We start from the raw sequence: 14,082 nt of genomic DNA, 5'->3' as shown, positions 1-14,082 counted from the left end.
TAATATATTAATATGTTATGTTAAATAATTTAAAATTATATTAAATTATTATGCTATAGTATACAATATTATAGTACTATATTATAATAATATTACATTATATTACAGTAATATTATATTATATCATATATTTATATATTAATACATATTATATTTTATTATACTCTGTTGTATAATACTATGTAATGTTCTTTATGGTTTTTGTTCATACCAAAAGTACTTTCTTAGTTTTTTTTTTTTTTGCTAAGGCGGGTGGATCACACCTGACGAGTATGGATACATCCAATAAAATCGAAAAACAAAATACCTCGGAGTTCTAAAGGCAACTCCCCATCTCCAGCCCACAGGGTACTACCGGAGTGATTGGCTACATAAGCAGCCACCCAATCCGCAACCCCATTAGCTTCACGGAACACGTGCTGGGCTTGGAAGGCCCCTCCAGCCCCCACCATTGCCTAGATATCTCGAAGCAAAGGGTGGGCACTACCATTGCCCTTAGCCCCCTTCGGACCCAACTGATGACCGTGGCCGAATCTCCCTCCAGAACAATGGAACTGGCCCATAAAATATACTAAGCGTGACGAAGGCCCGCCCAAGCGGCCCTCAGCTCCATACCCGGGACCGATATGTTGAAGAGTTAACTGCCCCCTACAGCCACGACCTTAGCAAACAGGTCTCGAATAACAAAATCTGCTCCGTCTCTCGTACCTCCGTCCAAGATAGACCCATCGAAGATGACCTTGAGGAAACTCGGGGATAGGGGCTCCTAGGTGAAAAACACTGTATGGGATGCTGCTGAAGCAGAATGGGAACCCCAGATATTTCGTGCTGTCAAGGTCCCTTCGACAGGTATAATGTGACTAAGCTCCGCTGCCTACACACGAGCACTCTCCACAACAAGTCTCGACGACATACTGCATTCGCCAATGGTTCGAGCGTTCCTAGCTAGCCAAATCTTGTAGGATGTGCAAATCATCTAAACCACCTTCTCGCAAAGCAGAGAGGACTCCGAGCATCGGTGCATGGCCTGTAGGAACTAGTCCCTTCGGCCACGAACCTCCCGCGGGATTTCCGCTAGTCGCTATGTCGCCCTAGCTCATGTGCACTGAAACAAGGCGTGGTCCACTGTCTCATCCACAACACAATCCCCATATACCGAGGGAATCCTCAATCCTTGTCCACTAAGAACTGCTCTCGTCGGAAGGCGATCACAGACCACCTTTGACAAAAATAGTGCTACCCTCGAGTGGAGTCCCAAGCGCCAGATTCAGGCGCAGTCTGGCCCAGGCTCGTACTGCCGCCGAAGAATGCCAGAGAGATTGCCCACCCTGACGTTGGCCCTGGTAGAGGTGCTCCAAACCCGCACGTCTGGACCTGCGCACCCATGTAGCGGGAGGGATCGAACCTTCTCCACCAGATGCCCTCCAACAAACTGAGCCAGCCTAGTCTCGTCCCATTCAGCCCCCCCCGGGGACTAAGAGATCGTAGACGCGCAGACCCTCTGCAGCCTTGACGCTAAACATAGTCGGCCAATGCTGCAAGGGGAGGGCATCTACCCACGGGTCCCCAGCCACATCAATACTATGCCCATCGCCTATCAGCCATCTAGTGTGGACTAACGCAGTAGGCAGGTACCTCACAATCTCTCGCCATAGGAAAGAGCATCTCTGCCCATGTGCCAGTGCCTCAAGGCCCACCCATCCATAGTGGGCTAGCATGGTTCGGCTCTAGATCCTCTGCAGCTCCAAAAGGAACCAGACTGCATGCCGGGCAATAAGCACCTCCCGTCTCTCCAGGAGAGACAGAACCCCAAGGCCATCCTCATTGAAAGAAAGACATATGCTATCCCATGCCACCATGTGCACCTTCCGACCACCACCATGCGAGCCACGAAGTAGTCGCTCGATCTTCAGAAGCACTGTCCTTGGCACTACCGTGTCTGACATGAGATATATGGGCATGGAGCCAAATACAAATCTGATCAGCATCAATCTATCCATCATAGATAGAGATGCTATTCGGCATCCCTCCAGCCTACTCTGGATCCATTGCTCCAGCCCAATGCACTCAGATACCCGCAATCTCCTACCTGTAATCGATACATCCAGGTAGCTCCAGGTTCCGTCTTGCTCTGGCATCCCCAGAATCCTCCGGATCCCCCGTCGAACCCCATGTGTCGTGCTAGGGCTGAAGAAGATGGTGGACTTCTGGGAATTCACTCTCTGCCCTGACAATACATAGTAGTCAACCAAAACCCTCCTAAGGGCCTATGCATCTGCTGCTTGCGCCCTCGTCAAGAGTAGACAATCATCGGCAAAGAGTAAGTGAGATATCGGCTGGGCCCCTAGAGCTGGGACAACACTTTAGAAAGTAGTTACTAAACAACAAATAGCTTTTTATAAAAACTCTGCTTCATAATGCTCTACAACTAACGGCTCTACTTTCAAAAGCTCTATTATCAATAACTCTCCCAAATAGGGCAAGGGGAGCTTTTGGAGGGCCAAAAAGTACTTCTGGCCCTCCGAAAGCACTTTTTGATAAAAAAGAGTGCTTGGTAAAAATTTCGAAAAGTTGTTTAACCTTTTCAGAAAGCTAAAAACAGCTTTTTGTAGAAGCTCCATTTTGGAGTTTTTCGAAAAAGTACTTTTAGGCCCCATGAGAAAGCTATTTTTTTGACCAAAATATTCGTAATAAAAAATAACAATTACACAAAATGTACCTTTATAATTCTGAAAAATCAATTTACACTAATAATTATAATATTTAATACCTATATTATTGTAATACTATAAATATAATATTATATTACATTACATCATAATACATTAATATGTTATGTTAAATAATTTAATATTATGTTATAATTTGAAAAATTAATTTACACTAATAATTATAATATTTTATACCTTTATTATTATGTTATACTATAAATATAATATTATATTACATTACATCATAATACATTGATATGTTATGTTAAATAATTTAATATTATATTAAATTATTATGCTATAGTATACAATGTTATAGTACTATATTATAATAATATTATATTATATTACAGTAATATTATATTATATCATATATTTATGTATTAATACATATTATATTTTATTATACTCTGTTGTATAATACTATGCAATGTCTTTTATTATTTTTTTATACCAAAAGTACTTTCTCAGTTTTTTTTTGGTTAAAGCGGATGGATCATACCTGACGAGTATGGATATACCCAATAAAATCGAAAAAACAAAATACCTCGGAGTGCTAGGGACAACTGCTCATCTCCAGCCTACAGGGTACTATCGAAGTGACTGGCTACATAAGCAGTCACCCAATCCGCAACACCATTAGCTTCACGGAACACGTGCTGGGCCTGGAAGGCCCCTCCAGGCCCCACCATTGCCCAGATATCTCGGAGCAAAGGGTGGGCACTACCATTACCCCTAGCTTCCCTCGGACCCAACTAATGACCATGGCCGAATCTCCCTCCAAGACAATGGAATTGATCCGTAAAACACACCGAGCGTGACAAAGGCCCGCCCAAACGGCTCTCAGCTCCGCACCCGAAACCGATATGTCGAAGAGTTGACTGCCCTCTGCAGCTACGACTTTAGCAGACGGGTCCCAAATAACAAAATCTGCTCCGCCTCTCGTACCTCTGTCCAAGACAGACCCATTGAAATTGACCATAAGGAAACTCGGGGGTGGGGGCTCCTAGGTGAAAAATACTGTACAGGATGTTGCCGAAGCAGAATGGAAATCTCAGATGTTCCGAGCTGTCAAGGTCCCTTCGACATATATGATGTGACTAAGCTTTGCTACCTACACACGAGCACTCTCCACAACAAGTCTCGACGACATACTGCATTCGCCAAAGGTTTGAGCGTTCCTAGCCAGCCAAATCTGGTATGATGTGCAAATCACCCAAACTACCTCCGGGCGAAGTAAAGAGGACTCCGAGCATCGGCGCATGGCCTGTAGGAACTGGTCCCTTCGGCCATGAACCTCCCATGGGATTTCCGCCAGTCGCCAAGTCGCCCTGGCCCATGTGCACTGAAACAAGGCATGGTCCACTGTCTCGTCCACACCACAATTCCCATGTACCGAGGGAATCCTCAATCGTCGTCTACTAAGAACTGCTCTCGTCGGAAGGCGATCCTAGACCACCTTCCACAAGAACAGTGCTACCCTCGAGTGGAGTCCCAAGTGCCAGATCCAAGCGCAGTCTGGCCCAGGCTCGTACTGCCACCGGAGAATGCGGGAGAGATCGTCCACCCTAACGTTGGCCCTGGTAGAGGTGCTCCAAACCCGCACATCTGCACCTGCGCACCCATGTAGCGGGAGGGATCAAACCCACTCCACCAGATGCCCCCCAAAAAACTGAGCCAGCCTAGTCTCGTCCCATTCAGCCCCCCAGGGACTAGGAGATCATAGATGTGCAGACCCTCTGCAGCCTCGACGCTAAACATAGTCGACCAATGCTGCAAGAGGAGGGCATCTACCCATGGGTCCCCAGCCACATCAATACTACGCCCATCGCTTATCAGCCATCTAGTGTGGATTAACGTAGTAAGTAGGTACCTTATAATCTCTCGCCACAGGAAAGAGCATCTTTGCCTATGTGCCAGTGCCTTAGGGCCCACCCGCTCATAGCGGGCTAGCATGATCCGGCTCCAGATCCCCTGCGACTTTAAAAGGAACCGGATTGCATGCCAGGCAATAAGCACCTCCCGTCTCTCCAGGAGAGACAGAACCCCCAGGCCACCCTCACTGAAAGAAAGATATATGCTCTCCCACGGCACCAAGTGCACCCCCGACCACCACCATGTGAGCCACGAAGTAGTTGCTCGATCTTCGGAAGCACTGTCCTCGGCACTACCGTGTTTGACTTGAGATAGATGGCATGGAGCCAAATACAGATATGATCAGCGTCAATCTATCCATCATAGATAGAGACGCTGCCCGCCATCCCTCCAGCCTATTCTGGACCCATTGCACCAGCCCAATGCACTCAGATACCCTCAGTCTTCTACTTGTAATCGGTACACCCAGGTAGCTCCAGGTTCCATCTTGCTCTGGCATCCCCAGAATCCTTGGGATCCCCCGTCAAACTCCAGGCATCGTGCTAGGGCTGAAGGAGATGGTGGACTTCTGGAAATTTACTCTCTGCCCTGACACGATGCAGTAGTTGACCAAAACCCTCCTAAGGGCCTGTGCATCCGCTGCTCGCGCCCTCGTCAAGAGCAGACAGTCATCAGCAAAGAGTAAGTGAGATATCGGCTAGGCCCCTAGAGTTGGGACAACACTTTAGAAAGCAGTTATCAAACAATAAATAGCTTTTTATAATGCTTCAAAATACTCTACTTCTATTAGCTCTAGTTTCAAAAGCTCTACTGCCAACAACTCTCTCAAACAGGGCCGAGAGAGCTTTTGGAGGGCCAAAAAGTACTTCTGGCCATCCGAAAGCACTTTTTGATAAAAAAGAGTGCATGGTAAAAATTTTGAAAAACTGTTTAACATTTTCAGAAAGCTAAAAACAGCTTTTTGGAAGAAGCTCCATTTTGGAGTTTTTCGAAAAAATACTTTTAAGCCCTATGAGAAAGCTATTTTTTTGACCAAAATATCCGTAATAAAATATAACAATTACACAAAATATACCTTTATAATTCTAAAAAATTAATTTACACTAATAATTATAATATTTTATACCTATATTATTGTATTATACTATAAATATAATATTATATTACATTATATCATAATACATTAATATAATGTACCTTTTTCAGTTTGTTTACCAAACACATGTTAAAGTGCTATAACACTTTATAAATGTAGTTACCAAATAACAAATAACTTTTTATAAAAGCTCTGCTTCAGAAAGTTCTACTTTCAAAAGCTCTACTACCAACAGTTTTCCCAAACAGAGCCTTACTCTCCTAGTGGATCACTAAAATTGGTTTCAGAGAGGAGTGCATCACAAACTGAACTTTAAGATCTAGGCTTCAACCTAAAACATCCTCTTGATCTGCTAGACAGCGGAGGCCATCGCTGCAATCATGTTGGGATTTGGTGTTCCTCACAAAGCAAGCAAACTAAAGCTCCATTTGGAGGAGCTTTTGGAGGGCTAAAACGCACTTTCTGGCCTTCCAAAAGCACTTTTAAATGAAATAGGAATGTTTGGTAAAAAATTTTGAAAATTATTTTAGCTTTCTCAAAAAATTTAAAATAGCTTTTTGGAAGAAGCTCTATTTTAGAGCTTTTCAGAAAAATACTTTTAGGCCCAGTCGGAGAACTATTTTTTTGACCAAATACCTGTGATAAAATATAACAATTACACAAAATGTCCCTTTAATAATTTTTTAACTAATTTTATCACCTAACTAGAAAATTTGTTATATTATGAAAAATTAATTTACGTTAATAATTATAATATTTTATATTTTTATTATTGTATTATACTATAAATATAATATTATATTACATTATATCATAATACATTGATATGTTATGTTAAATAATTTAATATTATATTAAGTTATTATGCTATAGTATATAATATTATATATCTATATTATAATAATATTATATTACATTATAGCAATATTATGCTATATCATATATTTATGTTGTATAATATTATATTTTATTATATAATGTTCTTTATGGTCATTTTGTCATACCAATAGTACTTTCTCAGTTTATTTACCAAACATATGTTAAAGTGGCACAACACTTTAAAAATATAGTTATCAAACAGCAAACAGCTTTTTATAAAATCTCTACTTCAGAAAGCTCGACTTTCAAAAGCTCTACTGCCAACAATTTCCCCAAACTGGGCCTAAGTCTCCATTGGAAGGACATGACTTTCTTTGACCACCTTTTTTTATGAACATCTTGAGAACATCCCTGAAGAAGTCAAGGTAACCATTGGTCCATTCACCTACATTGGTCCATTAGTTTTCTTTATCATGGTTTACGAGGTTTGGCATGCTGATCCCAAATGAGCGCATTGTTCTAGAATGTTAGAGGCACCTGCAACAAATGCAAACGTCGGATAATCCGTGACGCGGTCATCAAATCCAAATGTGAGATATTGTGTTTGCAAGAAAGAAGCTTGACAATAGGGGGGAATGTGAGAATAGTGCCTGAATGGGTTAAAGTCAGCAGGCCCAGCCGACTCCTGCCCTTGGCCTAAAAGAGAAATGATCCCATGCTCCTCCTTCCTTCGGCTAGATGGGGTGGAGGCATCGCAGTCGCTAGGAATAGCCACTGGTCATGCTCAATCACTGCGGAATCAAGGCGGTGAACGAGCCACGACCCCATTCGGAAACTGTTATAAATCCACCCTTCTCTTGCCACCAAGCCACCATCTTCGAGCCTCTCCTCCCTCTCATTCCCCCTTTCCTTCTTCTCCAGTGGTCGGCATGCCACCTCGGCAAAGCGCCGCCGCCCAAAGCTCCCTCTTCTCCAAGTGCCCTATTTTTTTTGATTTTCCCTTGTCACCAAAAGTGCCGCCACCGCTGCTGCTTGACCACCAGACCGAGCCACCCTCGACCAAGAACCATCCTCTCCGCCACTCATCGGTGAGCCTCCCTTCCCTTTGTTCTTCTACTTTTTGTTAAATAGAGGCCAATTTCTTCTCCGTTCCGGCCCCAAACCAAGACTACTCTCGGTCTCTTCCTTCTCGCCAATCATCGCAGTGGCTGTTGGCTGCCAATGCAGTCGGCTGGCTGTCGATCGAAAATGGCTCCCAGCCACCAGGACCCGGCCACCCCGCCAGTTTCTCCTTCCCTCTCTTCCCTTTATCTCTTCCTCCTCCCTATTCAACGGGATGAAGGACACCCACAGTGAGCTATTTTGAGCCGTGAACATTCAATTGGGCCCTGTTCAATTTGGGCCCAACTCATTGATTTTGGGCCCTATTGGGTTGTGCCCATCATGGGCCGAGGGGAATTCGTAGACATCTTCAAATATGGGCCCGCAATATCTATGTGACAGCAAAACTCGACGCGGGGCTCCTTTCTTTTGTCTCGTCTTGCAAGGATTTTCTTCGGCTTTCGCGCCTTGCTGTTAAGTAAGGTGGAAGCTAGCTACTTGCTTGTTAAAAGTGCTTGCCCGCGGCTATTCGTAGATCTGGAGATTGGGCCCTATTGGGCCATGCCCACTTCAGCCACTTTGGGCCCACTTCAGCCACTTTGGGCCCTATTGGGCCGTGACCATTGCGGGCCAAATGTAGGCCTAGTTCAGCCATTTTAGGTCCTATTAGGCCGTACCCATTGTGTGGGCCTAGTTCAGTCATTCTGGGCCTTGTTGGGTCATGCCCTTTGTGGGCCAACTTGTGGGCCTTGTTGGGCCGTGTCCATTGTGAGCCAAGTTTGGACCCTGTACATCCAGTTGGGTCATATCTATTATGGATCGTATTCCTTTTGGGTCTTGTCAGGCCTTGTTCATCCCTTTTGGGCCATACCCATTTTGGGCTTGTTCATCATTGTAGGTCATATTCCTTTTCGGCCTTGTTGGGCCCTGATCATTCATTTTGGGCCCTACTCATCTATTATGGGTCGTATTCCTGTTGGGCCCTATTCATCCATTATTGGCCGAAGTTAGAGACCCTGATGTGCTCCGGTATCCAGACGGTTGACCGGCCACTACTTCAGCCCTATCTAGGTTTGACCATCTTTGATCTTCACCATTGAATCCTCCTTGCTCGGACCAACCTGGGTAGTCGGGCACAATCACCTGACCAACCCGATCCGGGAGCATGAGACAGTAATGTTTAATTTTGACTTCTGAAATAATACTAAAAATTAATAATGTTTTAATGATATTAAACATGTGTATCTGACACATTTGCCTGAAGTGGAATTTAAAGCGAAAAGAGATAAGTGACTTAATGCTTCAAGTGTATTTTCTAAAATTATTTGGTAAAATAGTTATTAGTTGATTAAACTTTGGGATATGATTCGTACTTAGCAAAATGGGTCATGCATGTTAAATATCATTTGAAAATTATGTTATATCCTATGAAATTTGTAAAATGTGACTGGCCAAATTATGAAAAATCTATTTTGTATACATGTATATATTCTCACTATGGCTATGATCTGACCCCGCCAATAAGGATTATTCATTGGCCCTATCGACTTGTAACCTATGAGGACAGATTTCGACACCGTGGTTAGAATAGTAGTTTTTGGACACCGTTGCCACCAGTGGTTAATAATAGTAGTTTTTGGCACTTTATGTAACCCATGCCACTAGGTTATGTGGCTATAGCCTATTTATGTTGGAATTCTGGTATTAAAGTTTTTATAAAAATATTTAGTAAATTTCAAAAGAAAAAATATATATTATTTATGATTTATTTCTCAGTCATTGTTTTGTGCTTTGATTAATTATCTGGCATGCTTTGACCCCACTCTAGAATATTTTGTTACTTATTGGGCTAGTGTAGCTCATTATCATATATTCTCTATTTTTTAGATCCAGAAGCATGATCGTACGGAACTGAGGAGTGCACTAGATTTTTTGAAGTTTTCTTCAGTTATTGACATTTTAGATAGACTAGTTATAGTATTTAATTTATGTTGATATATGGTATTTTGAAACTTTGGAAATTTGTTTTGAATAAATTATTGATGAAAAAAATTCAAGAATTTGTCGTTGCTTTGATATGATCTGCAGCCTTGCATGCCTGTACGGTCTGCGGTGCAAGCGTGCAGTGTCTGTCACACTTTGGGCTCGGGGCGTGACAGATTTAGTGATACCAGAGCTTAGGTTTAAGATTATTAGGGATCGCGATGAAATAGTTGTTTGGAGCTTAACTTCTAGGATTCTTAGGTTCGTCGAAAATTTTGAGAAATGGGGAGACATTAGGCAATGAGACAAAGGTTTTTATTTGCTTTTGTTGTCCTATCTTAATTTTGAGATGCTAAAAACAGAATGCTAGCTAACTGTGCTCATAGCCAAAGTATGAATATACTATTTTGGAAGTTTTCTCGATGCAGTAATTTTTATTTCAGATTATGATTAAATTAGATTTGAATAGATTTGAACCATAGCCTGACGAGGAAGGGAGGCTCACTGGCACGTCGACGGAGGGGAAGGATCTCGGTCGTGGCTGCTCAATCCGGCAATCTTGGGGTGGCGACAATGGTGCTTTTGATGAAGAGAGAAAATGGATCTCGAAATGAGGGAGTAGGCTCATGGAGAAGACTTCGGACTCGACCGGGGTGGCACGCCGGCCACCGGAGGAGGAGAAGGAGTGAGGAGATGGAGAAGAGGGAGGAGAAGACTCGATGGAGGATCAACCATAGAGGAGGGGGTTTTATAGAGTTTTATTGAATGGCTCATGGCACGTTCACCGCCACGATTCTCACAGTGGTTGAGCGTGATCAGTGGCCGTTCAACACGAGAATCCTCGTGTAAAGGCCGTGGCGCCTCTGCCCCCAACATGCCTGAAGAAATTAGAGCAGAACATCGCGATCACGATCCTCTGTTCTGCTCTTCAATGGACCATGGTCTGAAGTCAGCTAGGACTGCCGGCTTCGGTCCGTTATTCTGACATTTTTCCTTCCTTAAAAAAAATTCGTCCTCAAAATTTAACATACCTTAACTGGCAAAAGGTTCGAATATTTTTCCTTCATTTCATCCTCCAATTCCCAAGTTGCCTCACGTTCTGAATAGTTTATCTACTAGATCTTGACATAGGGAATCATTCGCCTTCTTAATACTTGTTTCTTTCTATCAACCACACGTACATGCTGCTCATCATATGTCAAGTCTTCTCTAAGCTGCAAAGGAGCCACTTCTACTACATGGCCCATATTTGGAACACACTTACTTAACATGGAATACATTATGAACCCTAGATAGTGAAGGTGGAAGTGCTAATCTATATGCAATGACTCCAACTCTTTCCAAAATTTTAAAGGGTCTCACATAATGCGGACTGAGTTTCACACTAATTCAAAATTGCATGACCCCTTTGGTAGATGATACTTTCAAAAATACATGATCTCTGACCTGAAATTCTAATTCTTGTCTTCTATTGTCAGCATAGCTTTTCTGTCTGCTCTAAGCTATCTTGAGGCATTCGCTGAGTAACTAAATCTTCTCTATTGTTTGTGAACAATCTTGGGGCCCAACAGATAGGACATGACTTTGAATAGCCAACAAGTTATATTTGATAAAGCAGGATTTGGCTCCAATCCTCTGTAATAGAAATATTTTAAAAAAATGTTTATCAATTGTTTAAGTAATCAATCAGATAAAACAACACATTTTAAATATGAAAAAATTGGTCATAAATTCTTTACCAGCAGTAATAGAACAAATATCTTAAATGGTAAAGTAGCTACTAAGAGAATTTGGGTTCCAAAAGGAACCATAATTGCTAACATGCAGGGACCAAGAGAGCTTGGGTACCTAAAATGAAAACTTTCTTTCTGATTTGCATGTGTGTCTAGCAACCCATGGAGCAAACAAAAAATTGTACTTGAATAGTGGGAGCTCTAAACACATGACAGAGGATGAATCTCAATTCATTTCTCTTGAAAGAAAAGGAGAGGTGGTCACCTTTGGTGATAACGGCAAAGATAAGATCATTGCAGTTCGTAAAATTTGTATCACGCCCTTCTCTTTTATTTAAAATGCTTTGATAGTAAATAGTCTAAATCATGAACTTTTAAGTATTAGTCAATTATGTGATAAAAACTTTAAAGTTACTTTTGAGTCATCTATATGCTTTGCATCTAGTCCCAATGATATTGACATTAAGTTCACAAGGCACAGACATGGTAATGTATATTTGGTCAATCTCGATCATTTATCCATAACAAATATGCAATGCTTGGTTGCTATGAATACCAAGATCAGTGAGACTAGTTGGTTATGGCATCGTAGACTAGCTCATACAAGCATGGATCTCATTTCTAAATTAGTAAGGAAGGATCTAGTTTTAGCACTACCAAAGTTAAGTTTTGAAAGATAAAATCTGTGATGCATGCCAACTAGAAAAATAGACTAGAATTTTATTTAAATCTTCAACCTTTAGGCCATTAGAATTTTTACACATGGGTTTATGTGGGCTAATAAAAAATTCAAATCTTGGTAGCAAATATTTTGGTTTTGTTATTATTGACAATTTTTTAAGATTTACATGGGTATTATTTCTTGCTCATAAAATTGAAGCATTTTCACCATTTGCAAAACTTCTTACAAGAATTTCAAATGAAAAAGATTTACATGTTCTTAAAATAAGAAGTGATCATGGAACTAAATTTGAAAATCATGAATTTGAAAAGTTTTGCAATGAAGATGGAACAAAAACATAACTTTTTTATACCTAGGACACCTCAATAAATAGGGATGGTTGAAATAAAAAATAAAACCCTTGAAGAAATGGTTAGGACTATACTGTGAAGGTCGTCTACAGTTCATATCATCCATACATAGTGTTTTGATCTCATATTTCAATTCTTCCATGTTTCAGCAGTAGCATATTGTTCCATGGAGCTAAGGTCCAAAATATGGAATAAACAACAAAATACTTTTGGGATGAGGCGATCAAAATGACTTATCATATTTTAAATAGGGTTTTCATTAGACTTTTGTTAAAAAAACACCCTATGAATTTTGAAAAAAATAGAAAACCTAAAATTGGATATTTTTATATTTTCGGGTATAAATATTTTGTGCTCAATGATAAAAAGTTAATCTAAAAAAATTTATTGCCAAATCAAATGGCCATCTTTCTTAGATATTCTACGTCTAGCAAAGCATATAGAGTATTAAATAAAAGAACTTTAGTAGTGGAAGAGTTCAATCATTTTACTTTTGATGAAACTAATGACCTTACTTAAAGAAAGAAAAAAGAACTTGATATTGATGCAGGTTCATTGAGCCAGAAAATAAAGGATCTCACCTTGAAAGACAGATCAACACAAAATGTAATAGACCAAGAAGAAAAAGATGATAACAATGATCAAGAAGAAGAGGATTAGCCGCAACAGCAATCTCAAGATAGACATGACTTACTTAGAGAATGGAGGTGAGTTCATAGTCATTCTAAAGAATTAATTATTAGTGATCCTTCATATGAGGTAAGAATTAGATCATCCATGAAAGATATTTGTAACCATTTAGCTTTTGTTTATCAAATTGAACCTAAAACAATAGAAGAAGCTGAACAAGTTCGTAATTGGTTAAGTGCTATACAAGAAGAACTCAATCAATTTGAAAGAAATAATGTATGGAAACTTGTAAGTAGACCCAAGAATTTTCCTATTATAGAAACTAAATGGGTTTATAGAAACAAACTAAATAAAAATAAAATTGTAAGAAGAAACAAAACTAAATTTGTTGCCAAAGAATATAATCAAGAAGAAAACGTTGATTTTAATGAAACTTTTACATCTGTAGTAAGACTAGATGCCATCATATTATTGCCTGCATTTGCTTGCTACATGAACTTTAAATTATTTCAAATAGATAACAAAAGTGCCTTTCTGAATTGTTTTTTTACTAAGAAAGTTTGTGGGATAAGCGCATGGTTTAGATGATACCATTTTTGATGTTACTAATGAAGTTTTATATCATAATTTTGATAAGATCTTGCAGGAAGAATTTGAGATGAGCATGATGAGTGAACTTATATTCTTTCTCGGTCTCCAAATCAAACAAATAAGAGATGTACAGGAGAAATTTTGAAGAAATTTGGCATGAAAATTCAAAGCATATTGATACCCCTATAAGTTCCTCTAGTAAATTAGATAAAAATGGGCATAGTAAAAGTATTGATTTAAAACTTTATAGAGGCATGATAGGATTTTTATTATATTTAATTGCAAGTTGACCTAATATCATGTTTAGTATTTGCTTATGTGCTAGTTATCAGTCTAATGCTAAAGAATCATATTTGACTTTTGTTAAAAGAATACTTAAATATTTAAACAAACACAAAGTGGATTTTGATGGTGGTATGTTGGTGGATGGAGCCTTGGGAGGTGTGGGGTTTGCAATCAAAGACCATGCTGGCAGATTGATTGTAGCCGGGTGTCGGTAGACCCCAGGCCT

This window comes from Phoenix dactylifera, chromosome 4 (assembly GCF_009389715.1).
Source record: "Phoenix dactylifera cultivar Barhee BC4 chromosome 4, palm_55x_up_171113_PBpolish2nd_filt_p, whole genome shotgun sequence".
Lineage (NCBI taxonomy): Eukaryota > Viridiplantae > Streptophyta > Magnoliopsida > Arecales > Arecaceae > Phoenix > Phoenix dactylifera.
The sequence above is the reverse complement of the archived record's forward strand: the minus strand, read 5'-3'. Positions refer to the sequence as shown.